Consider the following 13,312-nt stretch of genomic DNA (forward strand, 5'->3'; position numbering starts at 1 on the left):
GCCATGTGGCGGGCGCGGTATGTCACCGTGCAGCAGCTCGCCGGCTTCCGCCGCTACGAGGTAAGGCGGGGAGGGCGGGCGGCGGCGGGCAGCGCGGGGGGCGCGCCGCGGGGCTGCGGCTCTGCCGCCCTCTTCCCTCACGGCTGCTGCGGCGAAGTGCCCCCCCCTTCCTATTTTTTTCCTTTCTTTTTTCCTTTTTTTTTTTTGTGTGTGTGTGTACGCAGTGGTCTTTTCGATCATTCCGCTATTTTTAGAAATCTTAAGATACAGCAGGATGAAGTTGTTCGGAAGCGGCCGCACCTGCGCATCGCGCCGGGTGTTCTCGGTTGTCTCCCCGCAAAAGTCCGGGTTAAATTCAGCGGCGGGAGTGAGGGCGCGGGCGGGATGCTTCACCAAGTGCCGGGTCTTGGTGAAGATGTGGTGGGAGCAAGGTAACCGCGTTTGGAGTGAATATCAAACCCGGCAAAAGTTGTGTGCATTTTAAAGAAAAATAGGCTAGGAATGATTAAAAATTAATAGGTTTGTGAGAAAATGTGCGTTGATGGTGCTTGTTTGCTTCCACACACACACGAGTGCTTTGGCTTTGGGAAGTAAATAAGAAAACCAGAAAAAAGCTTGCTTTTAAATAATTTGAAGTAAACCTCATATTTGCAAATAACAGGACTGCAGAATTCAAATGAATGGGTGGGTCATAAAATATTTTGATTTACCAGCGTTAGGTTGCAAACTGATGAGATACATGAGTTTTGTTCCCAGCACATTGCACATGCATTGCAGGGGATTATCCTGGATTGCTGCAGTTTAGCTGCAGGTATCTTGCATGTGCAGTGCCACCCTGTTCACATACCATCACCCTGCTCCCTGTTGCAAGCGCTGTGGACGTGCCAGCTCCCACCAGTCCAACATCCAACCACTTATTTCACACTGAGGTTCATAGAACAGCTCCCACGGCACGTTCCCTCTGCTTCTTGGTCCTTGCTCTTACCACAGGCCTCCAAGCCTGACCTCCAACCCAACAGCTCAACTTCTCTTCCCCCAGCCTGGAGTTCTGTCTGTTCGCTACTGTGGAGAAACTGTGGTTTCAAGAACCTTCTCAAGGTCATTTGAACTTGTTATGTGCAGTAGCTTGTTAAAGTGTAGTAACTTGTTTGTGTGTCCCCAGTGTGAGTGGGTTAAAACATGCTGCAGGCTGCATACAGCCAACGGCTGCGTGGCGCACAGGCCTGCGCTTGCACGGTGAAGCCACAGACTTGACTGAAATCATTAGAGGAAAAATTAAAAAAACATTTTTAGCATGAACATACATTAAAATTGAAGTAATTTTCCCAGATTATTTTAGTTTGTAGTACAAATACAAAGAATTTTTATTACATTCTTCTTTATCATTTGAATTAAAGTCGCTGCAAACAAATGCAAGGAGGAAGATTATAACATTTTGTTTAAACTGTACTGTAATGATTGTATACTACTGATGAATTAAAGGGCAGATCATTATCGAAGGACTGAATCACATACTGAAACATGTCAGTCCAGTTTATTAAATTTACTGTGGTTTCTCAAGAGCATTGCAAATCCTCGAAAATATGTTAGACACTTTTGCTAACCATGGGAGGTGCAAGCACACTTGAGAAGTACCAGTCAAACCATGTTCTGGAAAACTATGATAAATATAGGCTTTAGAAAGTTGAAATCAAATGGTCAGCTCTTCATTATCTAAGGTGACTAGGCCCTGAGACATACTGGAAAATAAATATGTATAAATAAATCCAAATGACAGAGGCTACACCCAGAGAAATGCAGCTGTGTGAGGTCACTGCAGCTAAGCAGCTGGGGTATCTGCACCATCTTCCTGGTGCTCCAGATTGCAGGAGGACAAAGCAGGGACTGGCTGCTCTGCACCGGAGCTGACCATATTCCTGAGTGCTGCTCACAGTGTGTTAAAGCCCTCCAAAAATACAGGAGGAATGTGGCAAGGAAACACTTACCACAGTCACCATCTCCTCCTCACCTCCTCACATCACCTTCCCACGCCCAGGGCTGTGATCACAACTACGACTTTGCTCTTTTCATCTCCGAGGCCTGAGACATGCTCTTCAGCCTCGCGTTACCTTCTGGCTGCCATCTCCCCCTTTCTCCATATCGCCCTAGGACCTCCACCTTCCCAATCCTGATGAGGAGACTGCTGTTGCTTCTACTGCTGAGTTGGCAGGACTGTCACTAAACTTGGATTACTGGGCCCAGTGAGACAAAAGTTGCCTCTATTTGCAGTCGCCTGAATATCTCTATAGCTCGTTCTCCAGAGCTGCTAGCTCTGGAATACAGTGGAGGGACAAATAAGTTGACCCTGTAAAGAGCTGGATAAACTCTGAAAGGATTTATTAGCATATGGTCCAGCCTGAGCTAAAATAGTGTATTGCTTCCAGACATGAAGTATGTGTAGGAAACGGGAAAGAGACAGCCACTCCTTCATCATGCAATATTACGTTTTGCACTGGTATCAGTGGCTTAGGATAATCCTCACTTTGCACAGTTTATCCATAGATAGCTGATTGTAATGCTGCTTAAAAGAATAATCTGTATAATTAATTCTGTTTTACATATGAAGAAAATACTTGCCAATTTTCAAAATTTTCGCACAGCTAAACTATTTTTTGCCATGAATGCCTCAGTTATGTGTCTTAGCCATTTTCTGTCTCCTGTTCATGTTCACAACGGATCTTGGTTACAAAACCAGTACAATTCTTTGCAAAGAGAATGGCAGACCTCATGAATTCAAGTTCAACACTGTTTAGCATCATCAGATGCATGCATGTTAGCATTTTAGTTCAGATCAGAAGTGTGCTTTTGAGGCAAATCTCCCAATCTTATGCAATTACAAAGCTGAGGTTACTATGTCAGAGTGATCTGGGAGCACACAAACTGAATTCCCGTTGGATGAACTAGAAGAGGTACTAGGACCACACCAATACACTTAACTGCTAATGAGCATTTAGAACATGGAATCAGAGTAAGTCCAGTCCTGTGTAAAACTTCCTAAAATAGCAGCACATGCTGTTTTACTCTACAAATCTACTCCTGTTGGAGTAGACAGTACCTGTTAATGTGGACATAGTCGTTCAAAGCTTAGATTTTATTTGCTGTGCTCCTGTGTGCACAGGGTGCGGGGGGAGATGTGAAGATGCGTTGGTGAGATGCAATCCTGGGTATTGCTGCTGTGGTAATTCGGCCATTTTCCTGCCTTTGGGGTAGATGGGCATGTGCAGACACAGGACTATTGCATGCTGCAGTTTGCATGTTTTGCTGCAGCTGTAGAGAGGACAGTAGGCTAGCAACTGGAATGATACACCTAAAAAGGTTCAACTAATTGCAATTGTATGACTTGGGTCATGTTTCTTGTTCCTGCTTCCCCTTAGATATCTGTTACTTGCATTTTTTGGTTCTTGAGGAGCATCCATGGAATTACACAGCTGTCTTTTTCCTTTCTTTTGGATTACTGTTGGAAACAAGTAGTCCAGAGCCAGCCAAGCGATGAATGAAAACAAAACAAGAATTTGATTCTTTATTTTTATCCTCTTCATCAGGATCTAATAAAGTTAATGGTAAGCTCTTGTTGCCAGTGCTTGTTCTCATCACAATGATTTTTGGATCTCTTGCAAATCTATCTTGAATCAGATTCTATAATACTATGGATTGAGCGTTTGCAAGACTGAGAATTTGACACCATTTTTTCTTCCAGAATAAAAATGGTCCAAGAACAAGCTATAGTGATTTCACTCAATGAATAGGCTTTGCAAAACATCATAAGGAAATTGGAGACAACATTAAAAATTAAAGTTGAAGATTTGATATTTTCACCTTCATATGTCTAAACTATTTCTGTGTTTGTCCTGTAAACCATTTCTTGGAGGATAGCTCTCTGGGCAGAGAATGGGGAAGCAGTGAAAAAGGTGTATGTGATTACATTTCAGTGAGGCTTCTGATACCACCTTCTGGTAAATAAAGTAGATTGAGACAATTAAGATGAAATCAGCATCAAATGGAAATGCAGTGGGTTCAAAACACCCTGTTAAGGATAATTTTAAGTTTTCTGTCATGGGGGGAGGATATATCAAACATAATTCTGCATCCATCTTTCTGTTCCAGCTCTATTACTGTTTAATGCTTTCATTAATTGACAGAACAGAGAATGTTCTTGTAAAATTCTTGTGTGTGACACTAAAGCACTTTGAGGATACATTTAGGATTAAAAATGTCCTTGAAAAGTGGATAAGATGACCAGAACTCAATAAGGTGAAATTCCGTAAACAAGGCACAGTGCTTAGGGGGAAAAAAATCAAAATTTCAAATATGAAACCAGAGATAACTGACTGCAAAAAAGATACCTGGGAATCAGTGTGTTGGCAGTGTTTTGACTTATAAAAAGAGAAAAAAGCTTATACGTGTGTTAACAGAAGTGTTACTTATGCTGCTGTACTTGCATTGATCAGATATTCACTGAAATAATACGTCCTGCTTACTTTGGCAAACTTTACAATCCCCAACAAGATGGCATCGAGAATATTAAGCAGCTCAGAAAACATTAAACTGTGAGGAATAGTCTGAATTTTGTGAGAGTAAGAGTGTAACAACTGGTTATTCTTCATGCATGCCCTTTTCAAGCAGGATAATATATAAGTTTAGTTGTGTCAAGAGACATTTATGTTGGATGCTCTTTCAGCCTTGTATTTGTAGGGATAGTTAAGCACTGGAGCAGGTACCAGGGGAGGTTGTGTAATCATTTTATCAGAGTCTTAAGAAATGATTAGATTTCTCTCAGGGAGAATCTAAAGTCTAATGGGAGTTGAAGAAAACAGTTGCTTATACCTCTTTTAGCAAAGTTGTTTTTACTGTGTTTTACTTGAATTTGCTCTGAGTACATACACTGTCATTTATCTCAAGCAATTGGAAGCCAGCAGCTCATTAACTCATGGTAACTTGATCTCCTTCCTGAATGTCAGGTAAACTTATGCATGAGATGAAAGGGTAGACTAGAGGACCTCTAAAGTTACATCTCAGTCCCCATTTCAGTAGGTTAGAGAAACAGTATCAGAAGACACAATATTAATGTTTCAGGGACTGATTGTTTCATAGTGACTTACACCAAAAGAGCGAAGTGCATTAAGTATAGTCTGGTGAATTATATTACGTAATTCCAGGACTAGACTAGCGTGGAAAAACATGAGACTGGATTTCTGTTAAGTTTTTATGTGTTTTCAAGGCTGCCTGTAAAACCGTGAGGTTTAGAAACACAATGGATTCTAGTCACATTGATTAACTACAAGTTTTGCTTTCAACTGCAGTGGAGCAAGGTTTTTACACGATTTTGTAAACTGAAAATTTAGATTCAATAGGACAGATGACTTTCATTTGTATATTTATCTGGACCTTCTTAGGAGACAGGTAGTATCCTTCATGCTTCTGTATAGACAGTTTTGTATATGTTAAGAGTACAGTGTTTTTTATATAGTACTTTGCAGACAATATTTGTAGTCTTTTTCCTAAATTATATTTAAAATACCTCAGCATTTTTTCTATTTAGTTAGTTTTTTCAAATCATGTCAGTTTAATAAAAGCCATGACAATCTGAGACAATGAAAAAGATTCTCTGAAATTAATATTTTCCACTTCCGATAAAATTGGAGAGTCAACAACCCACAGTTTTGCAAATAAGATCTTGCAGTATTCTTCATATGACTTTGATGAATTGGAAGACTGGCAGTCTAATTAAAACTTGGTGAATAATATTTAAAATAAATCATTCATTACCCTTACATTTTCTGTCATTGCATACATGCATAGAAGAGTGCTAAGCCAAATCTATTACGTAATTCTAAAGGGCTGTCTTTGTACAGTATTTGTTATTCCTCATTCTGCGGTAATGGTAGCTGACATAATGTAGTATTTCAGGAGCTGCATGATCATTAATTTCCTTATACACAGCAAATGCTAATGAGGTAACAATGTAACAAAATCACATCAGAGAGCTGTTGTATCTGACTTGCCACAGGACTTTTTCCCAACAATGGTGTAACTGTATGTGTTGTCAAGTGCCATGTTACACCCATGAATTTACAAAGGTTTTCTGTTTCTAGATCATTTAGGGGACAAATATTCTACATATAAAAAGTTACATACTTTATTGAGCCTCATAAAAATGCAAGTAAGAAACACATGATTTCAATTTATTGCTTTATCAATAGATATCATCAAAGAGACATTAATGTTCTAGATTTTTAGTGTTTTGGATTTTTATTTGTAGGATATGCATGTATATACATATACATGTATTCATATGTGTTTATCTCTGTTTATTCATCTGTGTTTTGATAGCTCCTCTCTTCTGGGTCAGGATACTAGACCACACAGCTGCTTGACATGTGATACAGAACTGCTGTTTAGCATCCCTGATGAAAACTGCAACCCACTTCTAATACGTCTGTGCTTTTGGGCCTAGAGTTGTTTCTTTGGGTTCCCCAGAGATTTAAGTACATCCTTTGGCAGAACTCCAGCTGTGTGGGAATTCTGGCTGTTGTTTAATCCTGAGCGGGCTGATAGTACCTGTGAAAGCACGTGTTTGCACACACATACAAATAGATGTAATGCAAAATCTATTTACTTTTACCAACCATAGAAGACAAAAAATACATAGAAATCAACTTCCTTACCACATTAGAGTATTTTTTTGATTAGAGGTGATTAAGTTTCTTTTGTGCAGTTCCATGAGACTCTGCAGATGTTCTTTTTACTCAAGTTAATGCTTTGGCTAATCTAGACCAGCTTCCAGGTTTGTCCCCTTACAATAACAAATGTGTGTCTACCCTCTGTTATCTCTTTGTATTTGAGCCTATTTCTGTGTTCTTTTTCCATCATACTGATTTCTTTGTTTTGTATTTTGGACACTTTCCATTAAACAAACTCTTTTTCCTGAAGACAATTTAGGGCAACATCCTTAATATAACTACTGTTGATTGAAAAAGAGTTGTTGATTTCCAGTATCATTCCCTCTCCCAGGTTTGGGTGCTAACAGTCCTGTTGATAAGGATTCAGATTTATCTAGTCTCACATATTGAGCAAGAACCTTACTCCTGAGGCCAGCACATTATGACTTCTTACCCCAACACCTGCTTCTCACTTGGTTGCAGTGTGGCTCTGATATCTCTCTCCACAGATTGCACATTTCAAGCATAGCTAGTCAGCAGATCTGTGATCCGTCAATGTCCTACTTCTGCAAATGGCATTGCGGTAAATAGCAAGCTGAACATGAGCCGGCAGTGTGCTCTGGTACCGAAGGCCAACAGTATCCTGGGCTCCATTAACAATAGCAGAGTCAGGAGAGTGGGGAGAATATTATTGCCCTTTACTCAGCACATGTCTAGGATACTGTATCCAATTTTCGGCCTCTCCAGTATAAGAAAGAGAAATGAGTACATTCAGCAAAGGGATTCTGAGATGGTCAGGGCTGGAACACCTACCCTGTGAGGAGCAGGCTGAGGGAGTAGGACTTGTTCAGCCTGGAGGAGAGATGCTTTGGGAGCCCCTAACAGCAGCCCCCCAACACCTATGGGGAGCTCATCAAGAGGCTCTTCACAGAGGTGCAGGACGGGTGGATGAGACATAATGGACATAAGTTGAAATGAGAGATGTTCAGATAAGGAGAAACTTTTTCGCCATGAGGACAGTGAGGCAGTGGAAAAGGCTGCCCAGGGAGGTTGTACAGTCCGCATTCATGAAGATTTTCAAGACCTGACCAGATAAAGCCCCAAGGAACCTAATTTGGCCTCTGGCTGAACATGATTAAAGAAGGAGGTTGGACCTCCTGAAGTCCCTTCTGGCCTTGATGAATTATCCTGTGGTCCTATGATCGTGTTCTGTGATTCTGTCACCTTGGAGCAGTGGCACCACTCTGCAGGCAAGCTGTGTTACTGTCATTACTGTACTTTACTCCCTAACACGTCTTTGCCCGTCCTGTGGCACTGCATGCCCCTTGACCTCATGGGCATAGGTGTGTAGATACCTCCATTAAGTGACATGATGTGGCATAATGCCCAGTGCATGTGTCAGGAGTCATGAAAACGGGAAGGTCTGAATGATGAGTATACATCCACGAAGAGGCAGCCACAGCACAGCAATTTCCATAATAACAGCTTCCTAACAACTTAGTAATATCAACCAGAATCAATGAGGGGTGGGGGGAAAAGGCAGGGTAGTCCAAACTAATTAAGGAAAAGGAGATACGAAAGAAGTCTATTATTTATGAAAAATTAATTAGATGGTAATATCACATAAAGTAATTCCATTATTAGGATTATCAGCCTTGTGTTTTTGAATGTATGTTATGATGGAGATGGAACAGGTCCCACACTGGAGCCTCCTCTAGGGCCAGCACAGAAGGGGGCTGCCCCATGGCACTGCCGCTGCGCCCCGACATCCAAACTGCCAGGAGAGAGGATGCTGTCCAGGCCCACAGGGAACAGTAAGGACAGTAAAGCTCGCTTACTGCCTCTAAGTAATACCTTTTATTTTATCCTCCTGCAATTTTTTTAGATGTAGTGGAATTTTAAACTGCTAGAGTGTTAGAGCAGTTGGGTCACAAATGGTAGACAGTAAAACGTTACTGCTTGTTTAAATATTTCTTCAAAGATACACTGTTGAACAGTGTTTTCTCAAAGTATTTCCATTGGCAGATCCCTCGAAATTTTGCATTTGAGATGCGGATTGCTCCATATAAGTGTAGGCTGGATGACAATAAGCTTACAGTTTGCTTGTTTTAGAAGTAATCAATAGGCTCCCATGAGAAAATGCTGTTGAAAACTGCTTCTGTAGAGTTATTATTTTCACTAGATCATTTATTCAAAGAGTACAGTTTATATAATTTTGCCTATTTTGAATTTGATGGATTGATTTTCTGCTGTTTTTAATTGTCTTCCATTATTTTCATGAAAAGTTAAATGAGAAGGAGGATAAAATTATTACCTCCCCTACTCGTGTTAAATAGACTTAAACAACTGTACAAATCCAGAGCTCACTTAAAACTACAGATCTGGCTCTAATTTGGTAACACTTTGAAACAGGTTTAGATTGGAGGAGAACAGTGTAATTGATGTGGAATAAGCTTTGGAGGGAACTTACTGCATTTTAGCAGCTCTCATTCAGGTGATTCCCCGACAACAGATAAGAAGTACCTTACCATTTTACATTTAGGCGTAGGTTGCCTCAGTTCCTCAAATGCTCATCGTGCAGTAATGACATGCACGGAAACAATTGCTGTGGGGCATCTCCAGGCAAATAATTTGTTATCTTGTAGTAGCTTCTTTGTATGTTTTCACTCCTTTTCATCATTTACTGTTTTGCCAGACATCTTTGCTCACTAGTAGATAGTGAATTCTTGTGTATATATAACACAGATAGGATTTAAGAGATATTTAGATGTTCACCAAGCCTACAGGATCACTGAGTTGTTACAATATCGGCACATGTATTCAGCTATGGCTCTTCCATACTTATGCCTGGCCTGGCTGAGTTTGCCTGGAGGAAAAGAGCAAACATCACAGTATTTATATTCTTCATGTAAGTCCTTAGGCAGTTGTTAGATGGCTTTCTTTTTTATGTTGGAATAGCTAGTGTATTCTTCAGTAATTTAAGAGGCATCTCTTTTCACATGACATACTACAGAGTTCACAGAAACATACATTCAGTGTATTTCAACCTAAATTGTGAATATTATCTGATACATAGCTGTTTTAAACATTACTTTATCTGAGGAGAAAGCTTTTCAGTCTTTACATTCTTAATTGTCTTGCTTATTGCTTTTGATAAAAGTGAACTCAAGTATAAAGTTGAGCTAAAATGGGCAGACTTTATTTGAATAAACTGATATTGCTTATACTTAAATTATGTATTTAAATATGACATTTTTAGCAATATAGCATTTATATTCTTCACTAGATACTCTTGGTGAATCACAGCCCATCTGTGCTTCGGTCTTGCAACATATACAATGGGGATAGTAAATCCTGTCTTGATTCACAGAGTTATTGCAAAACTGAGTGAACTAGCTGAGTCAGCTGATTTCGAGGCAGGAATGAAAAGTGTTGTTGAAGATTTGTCACTACTAATATGAAATTAAAACTCATGCACTCATTTTGGTAGTAACAATTAGGAAACACAAAGGTTTTGTTCTGTATCTCTGCACGGATGTGACTGTGTTGCGCAGTGCTATGTTACAGATAATTTAAGAAAAGCAATTGTCTATTACAATAATGATCAGGTTGAGTTAAAGTAGCTATCTCCCAGTAGTTAATGCAACTGCATTGCTTCAAGGTTACCTCTGAAATCCTTTCCTGATGCTGAAGTTTGTGTAGACACACTTGATGTTCTTCCCTGTATTGTAGTCATTCCAAAGGTTTATTCTAGGGTTACCTCCACCCTGTGACACTGGAGAAGACTAGGCAGGAAAACGGGGCTAGATGCAGCCGTATGCTCTGCTTAACAGATAGTTCACTCCTTGATTCTTTTTTCTTTCCAAGAAGCTCCCTCCATGACAACAGCTAGGCATTGTTTGGGAAGCAGTCCATTCTAGAGACTGGTACCAGAAGGCGTTGTGGACCATTTCTGGCTTTCACCATCCTTCCGTGCTATGCCAACAGCGGCTTTTGGATCTTCGAGCAGACACAATACAACCCTCACTTTCATGCTGTGAAAATAACATAGTGATGAGTTGCAATACAGTCTCCAGATTATTTAAGGTGCTTTGAACTGAAATAAGCTCATTACTGAAGAGGAACGAGCTAATTTCCACGCTTCTTCATTCAATATTCCTTTCCCATCCAGAACACCACAGTTCATCCAAAGACATAGAAAGGAACTGGGTGCAGTATGAATGTTCTTGAAATGTCTTTAGATGACATTACAGAAACTGGCTGTAAACAAAAAAAATTTTTTTCTTTTTTATTATTAACAGATAAGGACCATTTGGATTTTTAGTGTTAGACTTTGGAAGCCTTCAAGCAAACAAAACACCAACTTTGTCTTATGTTTTCTAGAGTATTTATATTAGAGCAAAAAAGTAATTCTAAAGAAACAAGATTATTTCTGCTTTTTTTTTCTCTCTTGGAAGCACGTGGTTGTTCTGGTAAGCCAGTGAGTGCTTTGGATAGAAAGGCAAGTCTTGCTGTTGTTATTTAATAAAGGATTTTATGATTTTATGCATGGCTTTGAAGGATTGGAATGCAGGGGGGAAAGAGGAGAAAGCAAAAGCAGAGGGAGCAGGAGCAGGTCATCCAGGTATTCTGACCTTTGTTCTCGTCTGAGTATGTCTGATTTCATTGAACGTGCTCATGGCAAGTTATCAAATATCTGAACTAGTCTTTGAAACTCAATCTTTCAAGAGCAACTGAGGTAAGGAAAGGGGCAGTAGGTAGACTGAAACTTTTGGCTGATTTGTGGCCACTTGGAACCTCAATAACTCTAATGAATACTTTGAATTTCCTTTCATTTTCAGAGGATTTCCTTGGTTCTTCTGTGAATTAGGTATTAGCTGACTGTTGCATTTGTATAGGCATTTTATACCTTAGTATTATTGTTGCTTTTGATAATAATGTAAATACAGCCTGTGGACAGTTTGGACTTGATTATTTGCGTGCAAGCAGTAATATCAAAATATTGATCAGCTGTAATAATCACTGTTTTAAAGATATAGTATGAATTGCAGTATCTGGAGCTGCTAATACATATACAGAATAGTGAAAGCTGTAGTTTTACCTGCAAATTCATTTTTGCTGATATAACATATTTAAGAATAATTTTAATATATATTCTGGCAGAAAAGTTTCTGATGATGTAATTGTCTCCTGTTTTAAATAATAGTGGTGGCAGAAGGAGAGAAAAATGATAGACTTAAGTGATCATAGAATCAGTAAGGTTGAAAGAGACCTCTAGAGATCATCTAGTCCAACCCCCCTGCTCAAGCAGGGTCACCTAGACCATGTTAGACAGGGTTGCATCCAGGCAGGCCTTGAAGATCTCCAGAGAAGGAGACTCCACAACCTCTCGGGGCAACCTGTTCCAGTGCTCCGTCACTCTCACAGCGAAGAAATTCCCCATCACACTCAGGCAGAACTTCCTGTACTTCAATTTCTGCCCATTGCCCATCACATTGTTGTCCCATCACATGGCACTACTGAAAAGAGTTTGTCCCCGTCCCCTGGACACCCTCCCTTCAGGTACTTGTACACATTGATAAGATCCCCCCTCAGTCTTCTCTTCCCCAGACTGAAGAGGCCCAGCTCTCGCAGCCGTTCCTCACAGGGCAGGTGCTCCAGCCCTCTGATCATCTCGTAGCCCTGTGCTGGACTCTCTCCAGTAGCTCCATGTCTCTCTTGTCCTGGGGAGCCCAGAACTGGACACAGGACTCGAGATGAGGCCTCCCCAGGGCTGAGTAGAGGGGCAGGATCACCTCCCTCGACCTGCTGGCAATAGTCTTCCCAATGCACCCCAGGAGACCATTGGCCTTCTTGGCCACAAGGGCATATTGCTGGCTCATGGTCAATTTGTCATCCACCAGCATGCCCAGGTCCTTCTCTGCAGAGCTGCTCTCCAGAGCTGGTCAGCCCCCAGCTTGTACTGGTGCCTAGGGTTATTTCTCTCTAGGTGCAGGACTCTGCACTTGCCCTTGTTGAACCTCAGGAGGTTCCTCTCTGCCCAACTCTCCAGCCTGTCCAGGTCTCTCTCTGAATGGCAGCACAGCCCTCAGGTGTATCAGCCATTCCTCCCAGCTTGGTATCATTGGCAAACTTGCTGAGGAGGCACTCCATCCTCTCATCCAGGTCATTGATGAAGAAGTTGAACAGAATGGGACCCAGTACTGAGCCCTGAGGGACACCACTAGCTACAGGCCCCCAGCTAAACTCTGCACCACTGATGATGACCCTCTGAGCTCTGCCTTTCAGGCAGTTCTCAATCCACCTCACTGTCCACTCATCTAACCCACACTTCCTGAGCTTATCTAGGAGGATGTTATGGGAGACAGTGTCAAAAGCCTTGCTGAAGTCAACGTACACAACGACACAATGTCCACTGCTCTCCCCTCATCTACCCAGCCAGTCATCCCAACGTAGAAGGCTATCAGGTTGGTTAAGCAGGATTTGCCCATGGTGAATCCATGCTGACTACTCCTGACCACCTTCTTTTCCTCCATATGCTTGGAGATGACATCCAGAATGAGCTGTTCCATCACCTTTCCAGGGATGGAGGTGAGGCTGACCGGCCTGTAGTT

General features: G+C 41.1%; 1 protein-coding gene across 1 annotated transcript in view; it reads left to right on the forward strand.

Annotated features, from left to right (window-relative positions):
* The first annotated feature begins 6 nt into the window (after positions 1-6).
* LOC146589384 (ethanolaminephosphotransferase 1-like) overlaps positions 7-13,312 on the forward strand; it is a 57,398-nt gene continuing 44,092 nt past the window's right edge. The window contains exon 1 of the mRNA XM_085316262.1: positions 7-60. The gene's annotated coding sequence lies outside the window, so the exon portion shown is untranslated. The remainder of the gene's footprint in view (positions 61-13,312) is intronic.

This window comes from Rhea americana, unplaced genomic scaffold, assembly GCF_003343005.1.
Source record: "Rhea americana isolate MKP2758 unplaced genomic scaffold, rheAme1 scaffold_46, whole genome shotgun sequence".
NCBI lineage: Eukaryota > Metazoa > Chordata > Aves > Rheiformes > Rheidae > Rhea > Rhea americana.